Below are 12,038 nucleotides of genomic sequence, written 5' to 3' on the forward strand. Positions count from 1 at the left end.
GGCGGAAGCCGCTTCCACTCCCAGCGGTCGCGGATTCCAGGAGCTTCAGACCTGGGGTCGTGGTGAGATTCGTTGATTGACTGATCGGTGGTGGCTGAGTTGCAAGCAAATGGGTTTCATCACCTTAAATGGTTTTGAACCAATGAAGCTATATTCCCTTAAAAAGAAGGACAGCCCATCATGTGAACTATAGAGTTTGTGAACAAATTTATATTGGGTTCATAGTGGCATCATACAGACTCCTGCGAGTTCCCCTAAGTTCTTAGCGGACTGCTTTGCCTTTTGATCTGAGAGTTGCAAAGTTCTGTAAAGAATGGCCCTTGTGGATAAGCGCTAAGTCAAGAGATAGCGATTGGACAGAATTGTGAAGGAATTTGCCGCCAGATCATGAAAGACCCCCTAAGCCCAGCTCACTGGTGGCATTGCTGGTCGGCCATGACTGCACTGTGGACATGCCCATCCTGAAGGACCTGGCCACCGTGGCCTTCTGTGATGCAGTCCACACAGGAGATCCACGAGAAAGTTCTAAACGGAGCCGTGGGCGCCATGATGTACCACACCATCACTTCAACAGGGAGGATCTGGCAAATTTCAAGGCTTTGAGAGTGATCGTGCAGGATGGCAGTGGCTATGACAACGTGTACATCAAGGCTGCAGGTGAGCTAGGAATTGCTACGTGAAACATCCCGTCCGCAGCCGTGGAAGAGACAGCCGACTCCACCATCTGCCACATCCTCAACATGTACCGGAGGAACACATGGCTGTAACAGGCACTGTGGGAAGGCAAGCGAGTCCAGAGCATGGAGCAGACCTGCGAGGTGGCCTTGGGAATGGCCCGCGTTCGTGGGAAGACGCTGGGCCTCATCGGCTAGGGTCGCACGCAACAGGCTTTTGCAGTTCCAGCCACAGCCTTTGGAATCAGCGTCATATTTTATTACCCCTACTTGCAGGATTGGATCCAGCAGTCCCTGGGCGTGCAGAGGGTCTACACCATGCAGGATTTGCTGTACCAGAGCCACTGCGTCTCCTAGCACTGCAGTCTCAGCGAACATAAACACCACCTCATTAATGACTTTACCATAAAGCAGATGAGGCAGGGAGCATTCATTGTGAACACAGCCCCTGGTGGCCTGGTGGATGAGAAAGTCTTAGCACAGGCCCTCAAGGAGAGCAGGATACGAGGGGCAGTCCTCGACCTGAATGAGTCGCAGCCCTTTAGCTTTTCTCAGGTCCGTTGAAAGATGCCCCCAATCTCATCTGCACTCCTCAATCTGCCTGCTACAGCAAGCAGGTGTCACTGGAGATGAGGGAGACAGCTGCCACCGAGATCCGCCGAGCCATCACAGGTCGCATCCCAGGAAGCTTAAGAAACTGTGTTAACAAGGAATTCTTTGTCACATCTGTGCTTTGGTGGGAAATAGACCAGCAATCAATATATCCAGTCATCGTGGGCGTGGCTCCAGGAGGACTTCCTGCAGCCATGGAAGGGATCTTCCCTGGAGACATCCCGGTGACTCACAACCTCCCGACAGTGACACATCCTTCCCAAGCGCCCTCTCCCAACCAGCCCTCAAACACGCGGACAATCGAGAGCACCCCAACGAGAAATAAGATACAATGCCGGAAGGTAATCATTCAGATACACTTGGAAACAAGAGACAGTGAAAAATAGATAAACTAAGAGAAAAAGAATCTGACACTCTTTTTAGCTGATTCTGGACATATGCATCATTGATATTGCAGTGTTAAAACTACAAGAGCTAGAAAACTGAAGATGTTGTCTGCTTACGGAAGCTCTGAAAGACTAGGGTATGATTTATTAACGACCAACTTCCGTTATTGTGTGTTAGGTTTTTCATCTGTGCGTCAAATCACAAAGAATAAACAGAACTTTTTCCTTTATCAGTCCATTGGGCACAGAAGGTCCGGAACACCCTGCTCAGAATGTTGCATCAAGAATTCAAACATCAAAATAAAAACCATGAAGAGGAAATCCCCATCCTGTGACTTGAGCTCCTTCAGTCTACAGGGACTCATTACAGCTGTTTGCTAATAGGAAGATCACATTACTAGAAAATGTGGAGTAAACTGTTTGCCTGTTGGAGACACCTGCAAGCATAGGATTGAAGACAGTACCGGCTGCTGTACAGAGAAGCATCTGTCACATCTGAACTGCATATTGAGCGGGCAAGTTGGTTGTAAGTTCAGTAAAAGCCTCCGATAATGCAAAAAAAAAAAAATTAAGTTTCACAAGCTCTTTGTAATCAAGTATATTTTCTCAGTTTGAGATCCTCTGCTATTTTATTGAGTGGGAAGTCTTGCACTAAAAGGGTTCAAGGAAAATAAGATTGCATTCCCTTATGTCACAGGAAACACTTTTAATGGTATCTTGTCAGATGGTCTATGAACAAACCCACTTTTTTAAACACTGATAAAGTCTTCTTTTCTTCACGTTGTGTTTTATACAAGAACACTTCGGATGTATTGGATGTGACTGATTTTAACAAATTGTATTAGATTTGCATCAATTAGTTACATGTTCTATTCATAGTCTTTTGTGAATCATTGTCTTTTTGTTTAAAAAGATGGCCTATTTTGATCCTTTGATTAGGTACATTTTAGTTTTTGTAAGAAAAGAAAAATTTTTTAAATGGTCCCAAATAGAAAAATAATGGCTATCAGAAGTACTTTTTGTTTTAGTGTAGTGCTAGTTACCGTTACTGTAGTTGTTTATTGTAAAGACGGACATTTAGCATTCAGTGAAGTGTTCAATAAAATGTAATTAGAAAAAACTGCTTAATGAACAGAAACAGAACATAGACAACAAAACAATATTAGAAGAAGTGATACATAAAGAAAATGAGATATCAATAAAAAGATTTTTAAAAACCAGCAAGAATTGTGAATCTGAAGAACATAATAGCTTGTTAAAAATTTGATCAACAGTCACAAAAGCAGACTAATAAAGGAGAAAAAATTACACAATTGATGACATTGTAGTTATAAATATTGAGTGATGAAAACAAATTTTTTTAAACAGACTAGAGAAAAAAATATGGGAAGTACTGCACACCATCAAGTGGACCATTATATTTATAAAAGGTGTCTTACAAAAACAATATAGGACAAAAGTAATAAAGAGGTTATTTTTAAAAACTAGTTGAGAAATCCCCAGATGACAAGGTAATTAAACAAGAAGAAATGCTTCCAAACAAAAACTTTCAACTGGAATAATATCACTTCAGAAATAAAAAAAAACTAAGCCTTTCCAAAATATATAAAAGTTGAGTGTGTTACTAACCACTAGAACAGTCCTAAAGGAAATGTAAAAGAAAGTCCATCACGTCCAAGAATGAAATTATGCTGCAAAGCATCATAAAAGCACATGAAAATAGAAAGTGCTATATTAAAGGTAAATATGTAAACAGGTAAAGAAATCTCTACTATCATAATGATGGCACACAAAACTTTCAAAATATTGCTATGGAACTTAAAAAATGAAGAACAAATCTGCATAAATGTGTGTTCATAGACAATAAGTAAAGATAATATGTGATATTAATAACACAGTGGGGGTATGAAGAGGTACAACTTTGTATTCAGTTGAAACATAGTTGTTATATACTGTCATAACTTTAAGATGATTTATGAAGTCTTTATTTCTGAAGATGATTACCAATAAATCCTGTAGAATGTAGGCAAAAGCAAATGGGAAAGAAATTGAATCATGTCACTATAAAATAAACAAACAAAAATAAATCAGTAAGAGAAAAAATGATAAGTAACACATCTACAAGAAACACAGAAGACAATTACAAATAATAAAGTAACTTCATTAACTGCATTAATTACTTCAAATGTAAAAAGTTAAATACCTTAAAGAAAATTAATAAATAATTTAATGGATTAAGAACAAAGAAGATCCAGCAACGTACTCTCTACACGAGTCACTTCAGCTCTAAGGACCCAAGTAAGTTGAAAGTAACAGTATAAAGAAAATACATTTTATGCAAAGAGCAGCTACAATTGGAGGGCCATGGTCATAATTATATTAAACAAAATATATTTTAAATAAAAAATGTGACAAGAGACAGATTGGTATTATGTTTTTGTTTTTCCTTTTGTTTTTGGAGACAGAGTCTCATTCCGTCACCAGGCTGGAGTGAAGTGGCACGATCACGGCTTGCTGCAACCTCCGCTTCCCTGGTTCAAGCGATTCTCCTGCCTCAGCTTCCTGAGTATCTGGGACTACAGGCACGTGCCACCACACCCAGCTAATTTTTGTACTTTTTAGTAGAGATGGGGTTTCACCTTGTTGGCCAGGATGGTCTCTATCTCTGGACCTCATGATTCACCCTCCTAGGCCTCTCAAAGTGCTGGGACTACAGGCATGAGCCACTGCACCCGGCCGAGACAGATTGGTATTATGTAATGGTGAGATGGATTAACTTTCAAGGAATCTATAACAATAATTTATAAATCATATGTATGTAATTTGAAAAATCTGCAAAAATATACCGTTGGGATTTTGAAAAAAATTGCATTAAATTTTTATATTACTATAAATAGCACTGACATCTTTCTTTCTCTTTCTTTTTTTTTTTTTTTGGAGACAGAGTTTCTGTCTCCCAGGCTGGAGGGCACTGGCACGATCTCGCGATAGGCTCACTTCAACCTCCGCCTCCCAGGTTCAACTGATTCTCGTCTTTCAAATATGTAAAACAAATATTGACAGAAGCCAAGCAAGAAATACATAGCAACACAACAATGGTGGAGTTCAAGACTCCACTTTCAATAATGACTAGAATAGTCAGATGTAATATCAGTAAGAAAGACAAACCCGAACATGATAGACCTAACCAGCATTTACAGAACTCTCCAATTGAAAGGAGCAAAATCTGCAATATTCTCAATCACACATGGTACTTTCTGTTAGGATACATGTCTTATTAAATTTAAGAAAACTGAAGTCATACAATATAAATGAAACTAGAATTCAAAAGCAAGAAAATGTGGCAAATACGTAAATAACAGGAAATTAAGCAAAATCTTTCATATAGTCTTGCTCAAGTGTCAGGTGATTTAATATTCTTAAGATGTCCGGGCCGGCACGAGGCTCATGCCTGTAATCCCAGGACTTTGGGAGGCCAAAGTAGGTGGATCACTTGAGATCAGAAGTTTGAGACTAGCCTGGTGAATATGGCAAAACCCTATCTCTACTAAAAATACAAAAGTTAGCTAGACGTGATGGTGCCTGACTGTAATCCCAGCTATTCTGGTGGCTGAGACTGGAGAATTGCTTGAACCTGGGAAGCGGAGCCTGCAGTGAGCACATCTCACACCACGGCCCTTCAGCCTGAGTGACTCACTAAAACTTCATCTCCAAAAAATATATATATATATATTTTCAGTACTACTCATGATGATATAAAAATGCAATGTAATTTTTGTCAAAATCTCAATGGTAAGTTTTTTTGCAGAATTTTTGTGTATAATTCTAAAGGTTGCTTAGGAAATGTGACTAGCCAAACACCCTTTAAAAAGAACAAAGAGGAATTACATTTTCTGATTTAAAATCATGATACAAAACTACAAAAATAAAAACAATATGGTATTGCCACAAAAACAGACACATAGATGATGAAACAGAATAGAGATCCCAGAAGTAAACCCTTGCATCCATGATAAAATAATCTTCCATAAGCTTTCCATGACCACACAATAGAAAAATAAGAATCTCTTTAACAAAGAATTTTCCACATTGAATATTTACAGAGAAAAAAATAGGGTTAGATGCTTCCTTTGTATCATATATAAAAAGAAAAGTTTTTTTAATGGATTCAATACTTAAACATAAAAACTAAGAAAAATCTTAGAAGTAAACATAGGGGAAAAATTTATGACATAAGTCTTAAAACCCTTTCCTTAAGGTTGACATCAAATTCACAAGCAACAAGGAAAAGAACAAAGACAAAAAAAGGGACTACATTAAGCTTCAACTATTCTACACATCAAATAAAACATTCAGTGGCATACAAATGTCATCTAATAAGTGGGTGAAAGCTAGGCATGGTGGCTCATGCCTGTAATTCTAGAACTTTAGGAGGCCAAGGCAGAACAATCACTTGAGGCCAAAAGTTGGAGACTACCCATGAAAACATAGCAAGACCCTGTCTTTTATAGGGTTATATAGGTGCATACATACGTAACACAAAAAAGAGTAAAAATATTTTCTAATCACATATTTGGTAGGTGTTAATTTTCAAAATATATAAATTCCTAAAACTCAACAACAAAAAAAGTTAATAACTTGATTTGGAATGGCAAATGTTTGAAATGACTTTCTCCAAAGAAGACATAGAAATGACTAGGTGTTTAAAAGGATACTAGACACCTTTCTTCTAGAAAAACGCAAAGAAAAGTCACAATAATCTCTCACCACAAACCTATTTTTAAAATAGTATGAAAGCTCTTTAAAAAAAATTAAATGAGATTATTACATAATCCAGCAAACCCCCTTCTGGCTATGTATTTATAATATACAACACATGATCTGGAAGAGATATTTGCACACCCAAATTTATTGCAGCATTATTAACACAAGCCAAAAGGCAGAAACAACCCAGATGTCCCTTGACCAATGAACAGATTAATAACAAGTGGCACATACACAAAGTGGAATATTATTCAGTCTTTAAAAAGTCACATTATATGATAATTATTGAGAATATCATGTTAACTAAAATAGGCCAGGAACAAAGTGACAGTGTATGATTCCATTCATAATCAGGTATCTTAAGTAGACAAACTCATAGGAAAAAAAAGTTAGAATGGTGTTTGTCAAGGGCTGAAGAGAAGGTAAAATGGGCAGTTGTCTTAAAAGACATTTAATTTTAGTTTTGCAATACATAGAAGTTCTACAGGTCTTTTGCATAACTATGTGAATGTACTTAACACTAACGAAATATACATTTAAAAAGAATTAAGATGGTAAATTTTACATTATGTCTTTTTACCACAATCACAATTTTTAAAAGAAAAAATATGGAGTTATAAAGCTTTCCAAAAATTAAATTTGGTTCACAAAAGATTTTCTCTCACACGAAGGAAGTATAGATTTATAATTAAACACATGGTGAAATTAAGACTATTTCAATGACTATTCATCCACACAAGATAAGACAATCACTGAAAATCAGCCAAAAAATATGGAAGATAAGCCATGAGCAAAGTTGGGGACATATTTATACAGACAAACATATACATATATAATTTAATTTTGAAAACATATGACCGATTTATATTTTAACTAAACCCAATATTAGTTTCCTGAGTGAAATTTGGTTTTCAGTTTGGGAAAATGAAGACGTTTCTGGGGTTAAATGGATTCTTTCTTCTCCGTTTCTTGATATGGACCTGTGCTGGGGATTGGTCAGCTGTTCAAGTGAGATGTACTCAGTTTTGGTTCTGTGCCAGGATTAAACCTACGATATTTCACATTTCATATATAAACCCTATGAAGTGTTTCTAGGAGATAGCTGCCTCATAACCTTTGTTTTGCCAAATGTTTACTATGAGTTTCACCACCATCTTCTTGAACTGGTATTGTAACTAAAACTCTTCAGGAAATTCTACTTAAAACTAAAATCACGTATGTCTCAAGAAACTCCTTTCTGTTTTGAAATGCCTCTGTCATGTATTCTCTGCAATCAGCATCCTCTTTCAAAGAAATTAGAAAGGACAGATGAGGAAACTGATAGTGTTACTGCACGGGAGACAAAGGTGAGGATACACATGGCAGATGAAAACATGGAAGTTATTTCTACAGCACTATCTTGTAAGAGTCTGACTGCTATGCTCCCTTGTGTATCAAATTATGTACCTTTTACGTATTGCAAGAGAAGAAAGTGCGCTGTTTACCTTGACACTGAGAGCCAATTTGGAATCTCTGTCGTGATTGCTTAGGACTGAGGATTTAATGTGCTATTTTGTGGAACTGTTAGAAGCAGAAATGGGTTTACCTTGACATTGAGAGCCAATTTGGAATCTCTGTCGTGATTGCTTAGGACTGAGGATTGAATGTGTTATTTTGTGGAAATCTTAGAAGCAGAAATGGGATTTAATGATCTCAACTATCATCCATCAGAAATATCTGACGCGATTTTAAATAAAATGGCCTGCTGCTTCCACTATTCCCTTTTTAAACCAGGAGCTGCCGTTGCTTTTAACATTTAGAAGTTGAATCTATGAATAGTTTGTACTATTAAAATATTTTTAAAAATCCACTTTGACTTGAAGTGTACAGGCAGAGTTGGAAATTATAACATCCAAAATTATAATACATATGTAAAACCCAAAATAAAATCAACTGCTGCCCTGGAACCTATTCTAAATAATCGAGACAGTAATATGGAATTGTAAAGAAAAATAAGAAAAATATTTATTCATAAAATCTTGCATGCAAATTTTTTTTTCTTTTTTTGAGACAGAGTCTCGCTCTGTCACTCAGGCTGAAGTGCAGTGGTGAGTTGTCTGCTCATTTCAACCTCCGCCTCCTGAGTTCAAACCATTCTCCTACCTCAGCCTTCAATGAGATTACAAGCAACTGCCGCCACACCAGGCTACCTTGCATGTAAATTTGCTATATCATTTATAAACATATTTTTACATAACTGAAATATTCTACTGTGACGGTGCATTCACGAAGTTCGGGTGTCTTGAATCATTGGCAAGTCGTGTATGACAGTAACATTCTACAGAAAATGCACTGTAACCATTAATAAAAGGCTCCAATAAGAGAATTTTAATGCACAAGAATTGAAAAGACACCATAAATAACTTCCATTATATTTTTAATATACTGATGCTATTCTTACACAAAGTAAAAAGGCTGGGTAAGTTGTGGTCGCTCACACCTGTAATTCCAGCACTTTGGGAGGCGGAGGTAGCAGATTGCTTAAGTGCAAGACTTCACAACATGTCTGGGCAGCATAGAGAGACCCTGTCTCTACAAATAATAATACTAACAAACAGCCAAGTGTGCTAATACACATTTGTGGTCCCAGCTACTCAGGAGGCTGAGGCAGGAGAATTGCCTGAGCCTGAGTGGCCAAGGCTAGAGGCAGCTGTGATTCTGCATCGCATTCTACCCTAGGTGACACAGTGAGACCCTGTTTAAAAAAAAAAAACAAAACAACTAACAATTAGCCAGGAGTAATGCCATGCACCTGTACTCCCAGCTACTTCAGAAGCTGAAGTTAGAAAATCATTTGACCCTAAGAGTTTGAGTCTGCAATGAGCCATAATTCAGCTACCGAACTCCAGTCTGGGTGACAGAGCAAGGCCTTGTCATAGATAGATAGATAGATAGACAGACAGATAGATAGATAGATAGAATACAGCTGGAGAAAGAGTAAATTTTTTAAAACGTAGTATGATGTAATTTTTAAAATAAATTTTATGTGAATCACTTAGAAATTTATAGAACAGGCCGGGCGCGGTGGCTCACGCCTGTAATCCCAGCACTCTGGGAAGACGAAGTGGGCAGATCAGGGGGCTGGATATGCAGACCAAGACCATCCTGTCTAACACAGTGAAACCCTGTCTCTACTGAAAATACAAAAAATTAGCCGGGCATGGTGGCGGGCACCTCTAGTCCCAGCTACTCTGGAGGCTGAGGCAGGAGAATGGCGTGAAACCGGGAGGCAGAGCTTGCAGTGAGCTGAGATCTTGCCACTTCACTCCAGCCTGTGTGAGAGAGAGAGACTCTGTCTCAAAAAAAAAAAAAAAGAAAGAAAGAAATTTATACAACTTAGCCAGAAGAATAAAAAACAACCTCTTAACAGTTTTTTCAAATAAAAAAAGTGAGTTTGAAGAGAAGGGAATAAAGGGGACTTTCAGTTTATTACGTTTTTATTTTTTGAGACAGGGTCTCACTTTGTTGCCCGCATGGAAGCTCAGTGGTGTGATTACAGCTTACTGCAAACTTGGCCTCCCAGGCTCAAACAATCCTCGCACCTCAGCCTCCCTAGAAGCTGGGAATACAGGTGTACATCACCACAACTGGTTAATTTTTGTTGTTTTGTACAAGAGGGTTTTACCATGTTGCCCACACTGGTCTTGAGCTTCTGGGCTCAAGCAATTCATCTGCCTTGGGCTTCCAAAGTGCTGGGATTGAGCCACTAGGCCAACCAAGGTTTTTGTTTTGTTTTTGAGATGGAGTCTCACTCTGTTGCCCAGGCTAGAGTGCAGTGGCACGATCTTGGCTCACTTCACCATTCTTCTCCTGGGTTCAAGTGACTCTCCTGCCTCAGCCTCATGGGTAGCTGGGATTACAGACACCCGCCACCGATACCAGCTAATTTTTGTATTTTTTAGTAGAGACGGGGTTCCACCATGTCAGCTAGCCTGGTCTCAAATTCCTGACCTCATGATCCACCCACCTCGGCCTCACAAAGTGCTGAGATTACAGGCATGAGTCACTGCTCCCGGCCACCAGCAGAGACTTTTAGTTTATAAAGATATTAATGATGTGTTCTTTTCTTTTTACAGTATGTATTGCATTTATAATTGGAGATACAAAAAAAGGCGACTGTCACTGTTTGACAGCAAGGCAGTAATATTATCTTCATCAATATTTGCACCTCATTCGTAGGAACCTGTAAGAGAAAGCCCAGACAAAACTTTAAGGCAAAGAAATTACACTTGTAAAAAGTGAGAGGACTATTTTTTTATAATAACCAATATTCCAGGTGAGGACTGGTCAGGATCTACCACTGCTCCATCTTACTTGATAACTCTCACACCTGCCAGGGTAAGAAGGAGCAGAGAGAAGGACAAATGCCAGTGAGTTTTCTCTCCCACTAAGGACCTGTTTGTCATGTTTCCTACCATCAAGTAGAAGATGTACTAAAACTAAAACATGTACCCTTGCAGATGCTAGCAGAGAGGCACAAAATAGAAAAGGAGGTAAGCCCACACACTGTGGAAGCAGAGATTCAACTTAAGGTTCAAAATGCACCAGAAAGTTGTGTAAAGTTAATAAAATTACCAAAATCTTGGAACATTAGTTTCCTCACCTGTAAAATGGGGATCATGTGCCTACTTCATAAGTTGTTTTGACAGTTAAATTCACAAAGTTTTTTAATAGAGCCTGCTATGGCAAGTGTTCACATTAACAAAGTAGTATCAAACTTCAAAATGTGGGAAAGGTATTTTGAATAATGTCAAGGAGGCCAAGGACAACATGCCCAGCTTCATAATCAATCCCAGCCACATTGCACTGAGGAGATCTACAGGTAACTATTCTTCTTCAACAAATCCCCTTAGATAGGAAGAGCGCAGAGTCTGACAACATGACACAAATGTGATCAGTGTACAGTGACTTAGGTAGTGGGGGGTGGAATCTGTACATATTCTCTGAATTGCAGTTACAAAGTGAGTTCCCAGGAAACAAATGGAATAGAAAAGGCAACACGAAAGATACTACCATAAAAGGGGTGAGCATAGCAGGTTCACAACCACAAATCTAAGCAGGAGACTCAAATCACAAGAAGCACCTAGATCTGTGAGCAGCAGCTGTGGTGGCATCAGGTTCAACTTTCTGAGACCACCGCTGTGGGCAGTGTCTTTGCAGGCACATACTCAGCAGCAGTGCATCTGAACACAGATCTCAAGGCTCTTCTCTTCATTAATTATTAAGATGATAGATGATGGATACCCTCACGTTACAACATCCCCACTAACGCTGTGGACAAGTGAATTCAGAAACCTCCACCTAAATACACAATGAAGAGTAGGATGAGAATACTGCAGGATAGGTTAGGAATGCAGGCATTCGACCCCATAGAGTCTATTTAAAATAAGAGAAGGGCCCTAGTATTGTGCTGTGGTCTCCCTATATATAGTTCTTTATTTTTCCAATTTCATAAAGGCCATACGGTTTTTCTTCCTTTCTTTACAAATGTGCTGATGAACCCATGTGTAATTAATCCTGAAGGGGTTAATTCCTCATAAAGTACAGTAACGTGATTCAATTG

At 38.6% G+C, this 12,038-nt stretch overlaps 1 pseudogene; it reads left to right on the forward strand.

Annotated features, from left to right (window-relative positions):
* The first annotated feature begins 313 nt into the window (after positions 1-313).
* LOC129054418 (C-terminal-binding protein 2-like) lies at positions 314-1,611 on the forward strand (annotated as a pseudogene).
* Positions 1,612-12,038: the final 10,427 nt, after the last annotated feature.

Source organism: Pongo abelii, chromosome 14 (genome assembly GCF_028885655.2).
Source record: "Pongo abelii isolate AG06213 chromosome 14, NHGRI_mPonAbe1-v2.0_pri, whole genome shotgun sequence".
NCBI classification, from domain to species: domain Eukaryota; kingdom Metazoa; phylum Chordata; class Mammalia; order Primates; family Hominidae; genus Pongo; species Pongo abelii.